Here is a 10,869-nt window from a genome sequence, read left to right as displayed (position 1 = left end):
GGGGCCAAGGCTTCCCAAGGGCCACAGTTTCTGGCTGACCAAACTCACAAGAGCCTGATGTATAAGCCAGAGGCCAGTGATTCTACCTGCCATGAAATAAGCAGAGAAGAGCACAGCTCTGGAGCTGCAGTGCCTGGTGTGAATCCTGCCTCCACCACTCACTAGCTGTGTGGTTTAGTGCAAGTTTTTCACCTCCCCAAGCCTCAGTTTCCTCATCTGTGAAATAGTAATCAAATGATCAATACATGTTAGCTGTCTTTGTCACTACCATTTGCAAATTGTTGACTCTGTGCCAGACATCCTGCTAAGTGCATGCATGCTGCAATTTTATCCTCGCAGATCCCTATGAGGAGGAGTTTGTTGTATCTTCATGTTGCTAATGAGGAAACTGAGGCACAGTGAAGTGAATCGGCAGGACAGAAGTGGCAGAGCAGGGGCTTACACCAAGTCTTCCGACTCCAAAATCAGTGCTCTCAGTCTCCATAGCCTTTTCCTGGGACCAGAATATTCTTGTCTGCCCTACAGGGGTCTGTCTGGTACCGGGATGCCCGTTTGGTTTCAACGAAAGCCCAGTAGGGCAGTGAACCACCTGGAGTTCACCAGGCCCCTCGCTGCTCCTCAGTAGAGACCAGAGCCTCCTGAGCCTGGAATCCCTGTGTCTACTGGTGCCTTCCTTGTCTCTGCCTCTGAAACAGCTAGATGAATTCTCCCTTGCACCCCGTTTTCTGTGCAGCCTTCTGTTCCCTTCAGATAGAGCACAATGCAATTGATTAGGCTTCTGCTTTCTCAATTTCAATCACATCCTCGCCCTGCCTCCCTGAGATTACAGGCGGGTCACCTTGATTGCGGTTTGCACCGTTCACAAAACTCTTCAGTCGTTTACAAAACCATCTCTCGCCTCATTCACTCCCCCACCTGGCTCTTCTCCTCCGTGACGCGTGGATTTTACTGGTTTAAGACTCAGAGGGCAATTTTATTTCCAAGTTCATGGTGGGGGAGGAGGACACCTAATTGACTAATGCTGGGTATTTCACATGCGTCGTCTAATTTGATCTTCACCACAAGGCAGCGCAGATGTGTGATTATCCCCATTTTACAAAAGAGGAAACAAGACTCTGAGAGGCTACAACACTGGCTCAAGGTCATACAGGTGGATGGTAGAGCCAGGATTTGAACTCAAAATCTCATGTGTTCCCCGGGTCACATTTCTTTATTTGAAGGAGCAGCATGGAAAAGTGTCATATTGACCCAGAGTCAGGTCCAGGAAGGGCCTGGTGCACACAGGGCTCAGGGGTAGCTCCCCACATGCTGAGGATTGTACTCGTAAAAGAACTAAGTCATTTATTAATTTCACACACATCTACTGATGTCTCCTGTAGGCTGGTCCTGTCTAGGAGGCAGAACAGTAAACAATGACAACGCTTAGGGGCAAGGTCAGTCTGGGAGCCAAGTCTGGGGGATTTCTTGGAGTCTGTGAAATAAAAGTCTGCCTGATGAAGCAGCCAGAGGGTGAGGTCATCTCCAGCAGAGGGAACAGCATGTGCAAAGGCCCAGAGGTATGGTAGAGTAAGGCCCACTCCGGCCAGGCAAGTGCCAATAATTAGGCATGGGAGGGCTGAGGGTGCAGATGAGGCATGGAAGACGAGGGATGGAGAATCAGAGGCAAGAAGTAGGAGGGGGAAAACCAAGGGGTATGGGCTCTGAGTTGTGGGGAAAAGACGGAAGAAATCTGGGGGACCCAGAACTCATTGTTGGGAATGGAGTCTAGTCTGAATCCCACTGCTCCGGGACTGAGCTGAGTGGATCCTCTCTCCACTCCGGTAGTTGTCTCCCAGGTACAGTATCGAAGACACACACACACACACACACACACACACACAGTATCGAAGACACACACACACACTATCGACACACACACACAGTATCGAAGACACACACACACACTATCGAAGACACACACACACATACATACACACACACAGTATCGAAGACACACACACACAGTATCGAAGACACACAGTATCGAAGACACACACACACTATCGAAGACACACACACACTATTGAAGACACACACACACAGTATTGAAGACACACACACACACACACACAGCCTGAATGGTCCTGCAGTGATGTTCACACTCTCTCTAGTGGTGACTCTGAGTACTACATCCAAAACTGCAAGAAACTTTCCCCTGGGATGGGCGAACCAGGTCTCTTCAGAAACTTCCCGCCACAGGTCAGGAGATACGACACAGTTCCTGCTCTCAAAGAGGTCACAGTTTAATGGTGATGGGTGCTAAAGGGACAGATGCGGGCAGAAAATGACAATAAAGCTATGTGGGAGAACAGGGGAGAGTCCGAACTCAACTGGGCAGGGGGAAGTCTGGGAGGCTTCTCAGAGGAGGTGTTGATTCATCAGAAACAAGAGTAAGAGTTTGCTTGGTAAAGAAAGAAGCAACAGAGGGACATTCCAGACTGGACAGAATTAAGTGAGCTCAAAGGCAAGAGATGAGACTGCTCAGGGAGTTACAATTAGGTAGGTGTGCTAGGAATGTGAAATTTCAGAGGGGTTAGTGGCTAAAGATGAAGATGGCAAAGGCAGGCATGGGTCTTGTCTGCCACGCACTCGAGCTGGGATCCTAAGCCTTGGACAATGGGGAGCCACTGAAGGGTTTTGAGCAGGTCAGATTCACTTTTTTTTTTTTTTTTAGACGGAGTCTCACTGTTGCCCAGGCTGGAGTACAGTGGTGCCATCTCGGCTCACTGCAACCTCCGCCTCCCAGGTTCAAGTGATTCTCCTGCCTCAGCCTCCCAAGTAGCTGGGACTACAGGCGGGAGCCACCACGCCTGGCTTATTTTTGTATTTTTAGTAGACACGGGGTTTTGCCATATTGGCCAGGGTTGTCTCGAACTCCTGACCTCAAGTGATCCGCCCGCCTCAGCCTCCCAAACTGCTGGGATTACAGGCATGAGCCACTGCGCCTAGCCAGATTCACTTTTCAGAAGGAACCCTTTGGTGACAACGGAGAGGAAAGATAGGAGGGGAAGAGGCAGGAAAGGGACACCCCTCTTGGACACAAAGAACCATACCAGGTCACACTCATAGAAGGACACATAGCTTTGACCGCGCCTATGAACCAGACATAGCGATACAAGTAATGGCACCTACAGACATGTCAGTGGGATCCCAGGCTGAGCGCCCACAGACAAACATGGACTGCTTCACACTCAGACACAGAAGTCAGGCCCGCAAGCGCAAGCAAACCGAGGACACACAGTTACCCCCCAGACACAGGCGCACAGCGGGAACCACACAACCCTGATGGCCACAGGAATTCACACACACTCAGTGTGGCTGTCAAGGGCCCGACCCTGCTCCCCCTCTGTCTCCCCCAGGTCCCTCACCACCTACGGCAGGAACAAAGCTGACCTTTGCCCTCTGGCCTCTGGCCTCTCCTCCCACACCCCCTGCCCCAGAGGGAGGAGCTGTTTGAAGTCTGGGCTGCAGCTGGGGTTTCCTGTGGCCTAGAGGAATGTGGGAGGACTTGCACGGGGGAGGGGAAAGGGGCTGGCCCAGGAGGAGGGCTACCAGGGCCTGGGGGCCTTAGTCCCCACTGTACCACAATGAGGGAGGCCTCCTGCTTGCTTGGTCTCTTGGGCTCCAGCTTTGAGCTGTTCCCATCCAAAGAAGGGGAAAACCAGGGCCATAATGGCTCCAGTCCAATAGGCCTCTTGTTCCTGGATCTGCAGCTCAATAGCTTAGGATAGGCCCGCAACCTCTCTAAGCCTCAGTCTCCCCTTCTGCATACTGGGCTGAACCACCCTCTAGCAGCCCACACCTCTCCTGAGGCAGCCCCAGGAGTAGGGCCAGCCCCAGAACTTCCATATTCACGGAGGGCCGCGCTAGTCCCTACCCAAGACTCCCTTCATCCTGCCCTTTCCATGAGGTCCAGGGGACTGGCTCCAGGCTGCTGGGACCTGTCAGTTATTGTCATTATTAGTGTGACTCATCATCTCTCTCACCATGCCCTTGCCACTTTTCACAGTGCTTTTACATCTATGTGCTCAGTTCATCTTCTCAACAGCTCTGCTTCTATTTTACACATGGGAAAACTGAGACTCACACAGATTGAGGACACACAAGTAAAATCAAGATCAGGACCAGGCCTGTCTGGCTCCTACTCCACATGGCCTCTCAAACCCAAGGCCCCATTCCAGACTCTCATCTTTATTTTCCAGGGTCTAGCTACACCACCTTCTGCTTACACTGAAACAAAAGCGGCTGGAGGCAGCTGAGCGCAGAGAAGGATGATGCAGGCTCTTCCAGAACCTGTGTCCTCTGCCTCAAGCCTCTTTTCCCTCCTGCTCGCTGACAACTGCTGAAGCAGAAATGAAGATTAGACACTAGGTGGCAGCAGCAGCCCACGGGAAGACAGCTTGAGTTTGGGGAGACACTCCCCCAACTCAACACAATTTGGAGAGGCTCTACGAAAAAGATCAGCCCCCAAATAACAGGGAGACTCTGCAATGCTTGGTTTCCAGTGATGGTCAACACTTTAAGGGCTAATGGAATTCACCCTCACAGGGGAAGGGGGCCGCTGAAGTAGGCTGGGGTGGGAGGCTCTCTACCTAACTTCTATTTCCCTCTAACTCATAGAGCCATGGGCCCTACTAATCTCGCCCTCTGCATCTCATTACTTAACCTCCCCCTCCCATGCTTTCCCCAAACTCCCCTTCATCTCAACCTAATGGGGCTCTCCACTCCCCAGAAATCACCCTATATTATCCCACCCAACTCCCTCCTAAAACTTGATTCAAACTGAGTAGAGTCTTCATGACTACAGGTAGAATCTAATGGGTAATGGGGGAAGGGAGAGAAAGGAGGAGGAACCTGGGTCTCTTTCACCCTCCCCAACGCCAAAGTCTGTCTGTCCTATAGCGGGCCAGCTAGGGCAAGGTGCCAAAGCCTCATCTATTTGCGATCACTTCAGGCCCAGGCTTTGGAGCTGCAGAATCTCTAATAACTTTAGCTACTACTTTTATGAGCATCTGACCTTATATTTCCCATTCAATGAATACATCTTTGAACCCAAGTCCTAACTTGTCTGCAAGGAGAAGCTGCCCCAAGATGAGGGCCTCTCTCCAGCCAGTCACGGCAGTCCCATGATGCCAAATCAGTAGCGTCCCGTTTAGAGCCCTAGACCTCTCCTATTATGGCTGCACACACCCTCTGCCAAGGGCCAATAGACAGTGCTCCCCAGATCCCCTCTTTTGTCCTCTGAGGGTACTGGACTGCCATAGAGAAGGAGCTTGAAAGGAGTGAAGGTGTGGGGAAGATAGTGACCAGGGAGTTGCAGTTGGCAAAATGTCACCAGCTGCCTTTGTCGCACACTGGCCATCACCCTGCAAGGCCAAAGGAAGAGCCAGAAACAGGTAGGCCAGAGACAAAGGCACTGCTCTAGGAACTTCAGACCTGGAGCAAGATAGACAAGGCCAGCAGACGCAGGGTGTGGAACGTCAGACACACAGATGAGGTGGTCCAATGAGATGGGACCGCCGCAGGGCCAGTCAGGGCCGGCGTTGGTAGACACCCAGGACACAGGACACGACGACAACCACTATGCATTATTCATCTCCGTGTCCCCTGCAAGCCCTGCATACCTCAGTTAACATTTGTTGAAGTGCCAAGAAAGGACACACAGACACAGGGAGAGAAGGTCAGTTACAGAAATGGAGGGAGTCACAACTCCTTGTGATAGTCCAGGGGTTAAGCTTGTGGGGTTTAGTCAGACCCTGGTTCAAACCCAGCTGGGCTCAGCCACTTGCTAACCGGAGAACCTGGACCTCAGTGCCCCCATCTCTAAAATGGAAATAACAGCCCTATTTTACAGCAGTTCAGCCATCCCCGGGGGCGGTAACAAGGCCCTCAAGCAGCGCACATTCCCATCTGTGGGATAGGCTAGGCAGGGGGCCCAGGTGCCAGGGGCTGGAGAACAGAAGTGACCTGAAGAGGACGTAGGTGAAAGTGCTGAGCCCAGCCCCCGGCCGCGGCAGGAGGTCAGCACCGTTCAATCTGAATCCTGCTTCCTGACACAACGCAAATGCTCAGCAGAATTCGGAAAAGGGTGTGTGTGTTCCGTCTGTGGATTATCCAGGACTTTTGAGCCCTCGCCGCCCTTGGACATATAGGAAAGCTGGGAGTTGCAAGGGCGAAACCCAGAGCTCGGAGTTTGAGAGCAGGGGTCACTGAGTGAGGAGGCAGCGCTGGCTGGGTCTCCCCCGCTCCCCCGCCCCAGCAGCCCTCCCGCCATAAATACTTGCGCTTTACTCAATAAGAAACCTTTTCAGAACAGGATAACGTCCCCAGATTGAGAGAGCCGGTCCTCTCCTCTGTCCTCTCCCCCTCCCATTTAATTGGGACGCCCCAGAAAGTCGCAGCCCCTTTGGCTAATCCCCTGGTTCCCTATTCCACTCCCATTCCACTCTCAGACCCCGCCCCTTCACTCCCACCCGCAACCTCCGCTCGATCCAGAGCCCCCCGGTGGAGACAAGGAACACGGGGACCCTTCTTAACCCTTGGGGAGGATCTTCGCCCGTTGGTAGACGAGGACGCACCCTAGCCAGACGCGCCCCAGGCGCGGGGTCCCCGGGGCTCCCGGCCGCGCCGTCGGAGCAGCCTGCGCGGCCCCGCCCTCCCCGCGCGCGGAGCGGCCGGGGCGGGGACTACAAGTCCCGGCGTGCCGCGCGCGCGCTCCCCCCTGGGGTTCCGGATGGTGAGCGGCGAAGGTAAGGCGAGCTCGCAGAGGCAGCGGCGGCGGCGGCAGAGACGGAGAGAGGCAGGCAGGCAGGGCGAGGGCGAGAGACGGAGGGAGGGAGCGAGCGAGGCGGACCAGACAGACAGACAGGCGGGCGGGCGGGCAGAGCGAGCCACCCGCCAGGCTGCGCTCAGCCCCGCTCGCAGCGGAGAGAGCAGAAGGCAGGAGGAGGGAGGGGAGGAGGGGGAGGGAGGGAGAGAGGGAATCCAGCTACCACCACCCAAAGCCAGCGTCTGCTTTCTGTCCTCATTTCCTTTTCCCACCCAGCTTGGAGAGCAGAGAAAGGCAGAGAGAGCGAGAAATAGAGACAGTCTGAGAGACAGACAGACAGCCAGAGAGAGCGGGAGGGAGGAGGGCGGAGGAGGAGGAGCAGGAGGACTACGCGGGGCGCGTTCCCTCCCAGGTTTGCAATTGGGGGGGTGGGGGCGGGGGTGTCCAGGGCTGGGAGAGTGTGTGCGCGGCGGGAGGGCGAGGGGGGCGCAGAGAGAGAGCGAAGGAGTGATCGAGGTGGGGGGGCGCCGCGGGAGCGGGGGGCCGTGTCCAGCGGAGTTAGCGGCGGAGAATGTGAGCCGAGGCGCGAGCCATGCTGTCAGCGACGGCGGGCGGCTCAGGGCTCCTCCACGACTCCTCTCCTCAGCAGCCGGGCGCCCGCGTCGCTGCCACCGCCGGAAGACAGACGTCCCCCCAAACCCCTCGCCTGGCTCGGACCCACGGAGCCGGCAGCCCAGCACTCCGGTGAGTGGCGCCTCCTCCCCAGCCCCAGACCCCCGCTGGGGACCGGCCGGCCGGGCTCTTTTGTGCAACGCACGGGGCGGGGGGGCCCGCGTCCCCCGGTCCGGTCCGCTGGACCCGGTGGCTGCGGTGCCCGCGGTGCGATCGGTCTTTGTTTCCACCGGGGCCCGCGGCTCGGCTGGGCTCGGCTCGAAGCCTGGCAGGCAGCGCCGGGAAGGGGGAGGGGGAGGTGGACGGGGAGGGGGGGCGGGGAGGGGGGGTTCTCGGGTTTCCTGGCCGCCCCGCGGCTCCCCCGGCTCGGGGGCGAGGTGCGCGCCCAGCGCTGCCGCGCGCCCCCTCCTCCTTCCCCCTCCCTCCGTCTTTGGATTTAAAACTGCAATTTGCTCTCCAGCTTGCTGAGAATGTGGGGGGGGGGGGAATGAAGGGGGGACCGTGGGAGCGGAGAACAAGGCTGGATTTTAGGATCGGCGCTGGGAAAAGGGGAGACTGCGGAGGGAGGAGCCCCTCCCCTCCAACCCCCAAATCCCTAGGATCCACTGGCTCTCGGGGAGTTGAGGGGCGGGGACCTAATGACCCGGAGGGGGTGTGGGGCGGAGGAGGGATTTGGGGGCGGCTAGGGCTGGAGGGGTTGGGCCGAGTGCCCGGTTACCTGGCGAACAAAGTCGGCTCACTTTTGCATAAATAAATAAATAATCGCCTATCAATGCGTTTCCTCTGGGGCTCTGATTGAATCGGCCCCCTCTTCCCCAGGGGGTGGGGTGCTGAGTGACAGCTGTCAGCCCCCTAGGCAGGGAGCTGGGGTGAATTGCTGAATCTCTGCTCGCTGGTTGAGGGAGCATTCCCCTGCTGGGTCTGGGTCCCCGGGCAGAGCCAAAGGGGCAGGGGGCTGGCTCCGAGTCTAGGAAATAACCTTGTTTCCTGTTCTACAGGAAAAGGGACAGCAACCCAGAGTTTGGGGGCTGGGGATGAGGACTGATGGGAGCTTGGGGGGGTTCCCCAGCAGCCTGACCCCCCAGCCTCCTGCCAGGCGAAGGGGCCAGCTGAGGGAGGAAGGATGTGGGCCTTGCTGGCCGGAGGCGGGAGCTGGGGCTGTCCCTGAGGCGGGCAGCGGGCACAGAGCGGGAGGAGGGAGAGAGAGAAGCGGGGGCGGGAATTCTCTACCGCAGACCCTGGGGGCCAGGGCCAGATGTGGAGGGGTGGGGAGTCTCCCCTCCCTCCCAGCTTGGGGGCCCTGGGGCTGGGCTGGGAGGGGCTGAGCCTGGTGCCCTAGGTTCTGCACCAGTGCCTGACTGGCAGGGCCAGCTGAATTTGGGCCCAGGCGTCACCCTGGGAGGCAGGGCCGGACTGCACAGCCTGGTCCCTGAGCACAAGGAGGGACCCTTGGGGGGCCTGTGCCTGTCTGGCTGGGCAGGCGTTTCCCGCCGGACCAGTTGGTGTCAGGCGGGACTTGGCCCCAGCTCCCTGGGCAGAGCTCAGGGTGTGAGGACAAGCTTTGCCTCCGGGTCAGGGTGGCCACATTTTGTCCGCTGCTGCTGTCGCCGCCGGCTGGGCGGGGGCATGTGCCCGGGCCTGGGCAGAGTCCTGCCAGGGGCATTTGGGGTGTTTCTATTGTTGGCTTGTTCCTGTTCCGTGTGGCCCGGTGTGTGTGGCTGTGTGAGCTGGGGCTGTAAGTGAAAGATTACCAGGCTGTCCCCCAACCTGGGGCGGGGGGGCAGGCAGGCTGGGTTGTGGGGGGACCCCCCAGGTGGCATGTGCATGCTGCTTGCCATCTCCCTCCTTTGAGCAGATGTATATTTATTTTTATAGTAATGGAAAATCAAACTGGATAGTAAGTTGAATTCATTTTTTTCTCCTGCTGTGTCAATAGTTGGAGTAATCCCCAGAGACTGGTGAACTTCTGGCCCCAGAGTGCCTACTCTTAAGGGGTTGCAAAGACCAGTGAGGGCATAAGCTTTGGGGGACCAGTGGCCACCAGCCCAAACCAGTGACTTGTCCTTCTTCGTCCGGCTTTGGGGCAGATGCCCAGGTGGGCAGGCATTGCCCCCTCCCCAAGAATCCCCCACAGCCCAAGGTGTAGTCTGGCCTTTCTCGTCTGGTCAGTGCCTAACTGTGCCCAAGCCCTCAGGGACGTTCCCCTGGTGGGCGCTCTCCTCCGCCTGGGCTCCCAGCCCACGTGCCGATATTTATTTTCTGTAGTAAAATCCATTTTTAATGCCGTTACTTTTGAAATAATATAGAGAGAAACAAATGTGATGTGTTTAAGTTGCCCTCTGTGAGTTTTTAATGTGATCTATGGCTGAGGTAGTGATGGAAGGAGCTGTTGGGCTTGGAGAAATTTGGTGTCATAAAGAAAAAGAGCTTGCTGTTTATTATTGTTGCTGGGCTGGGGGGTCTGGAACAGGGTCGTGGGGGCAGGGAGCCCCTACCACCCTCAGGCGCTGTGAATGGACAGCATAGCTTCTCAGTTTCAATGCGTGAGGGTTCTGGGGTTATTCTGCCTTGCTCCCCAGCCCTTGATGGGGCCTTTGGGGAAGGGGTTTGGGAGCTGGGGGACTTTGTTACCACCACTGCACGGGCTTAGATCTGGGCTGGGAGGCTTCTGGAACCCCCTACTGAGCTAAGTGGAGGTGGACAGTAGGGAAGTTGGACTCGGATTCAAAAGAAGATTAAAGGATGGGGTCTCCACCTGATTGCTGTGGTTGTGCTGGAGGCTTGAGGGGCAGACTGCCCCTGGCAGAAGACATTTGGGTAGGGGGAGCTGTTCTGGACTGGCAGAGCCCCAGAGGGACATTGTTGTTCTCCAATCAGCCTGAAGCACTGACTTTGAACCACTCCCACCTCTATGCTTCTGTTCCCCATTGGACAGGGGCTTCCTCCAGGCAAACCTGATCTCCCTCATTTCCCCCTTCCCCTCTTCTGTCCCACCCCCAGGTCAACTTCAATTTTTTAATTATTTTATTTTTTTTTTTGGTTTGTAGAACACAGAGCTCTGTGTCTCATGCCAGCCACCCAAGACCAGGGGGTGCCATGCCTGTGTACCAGATGCCCAGGCCCTTCTGGTCTGGCTTTGTGAGGTCAAGCAGACTCACTATTATGGGATGGAGCCCAGCTCTGTCTCTGGGTCCCCTGGGTCTCTTGGGACAGAGTGGGGAGGCGGAAGCCAGGATGGAGTGGAGCTGGGGACTATGGGAGGAAGCAAGGGTAACATTGTTGCTAATGCCTGCAGATGGGACCCCCCCCAGGGAGGGGGGCGGGGGCGTGGGGAGGAGAGAGACCCACAGCCACATGCATGGTGAAGAGAGAGAAAGATGGAGACCAAA

At 56.6% G+C, this 10,869-nt stretch overlaps 1 protein-coding gene across 7 annotated transcripts in view; it reads left to right on the top strand.

Moving 5' to 3' along the window:
- The first annotated feature begins 6,765 nt into the window (after nucleotides 1–6,765).
- AHDC1 (AT-hook DNA binding motif containing 1) overlaps nucleotides 6,766–10,869 on the top strand; it is a 68,772-nt gene continuing 64,668 nt past the window's right edge. For 4 of the 7 annotated variants that reach the window (XM_032759463.2, XM_032759462.2, XM_032759465.2 and 1 more), the window contains exons 1-2: nucleotides 7,022–7,220; nucleotides 7,455–7,552. The gene's annotated coding sequence lies outside the window, so the exon portion shown is untranslated. Of the gene's footprint in view, nucleotides 6,789–7,021; nucleotides 7,221–7,454; nucleotides 7,553–10,869 lie in introns of those variants that run through there. The other 3 variants (XM_058444012.1, XM_058444013.1, XM_058444011.1) reach the window with 3 other exon arrangements.

The sequence above is a fragment of the Hylobates moloch genome, unplaced genomic scaffold (assembly GCF_009828535.3).
Source record: "Hylobates moloch isolate HMO894 unplaced genomic scaffold, HMol_V3 SCAFFOLD_9, whole genome shotgun sequence".
NCBI classification, from domain to species: Eukaryota; Metazoa; Chordata; class Mammalia; order Primates; family Hylobatidae; genus Hylobates; species Hylobates moloch.
Note: the sequence above shows the minus strand (reverse complement) of the source record. Positions and strands in the feature narration are given on the sequence as shown.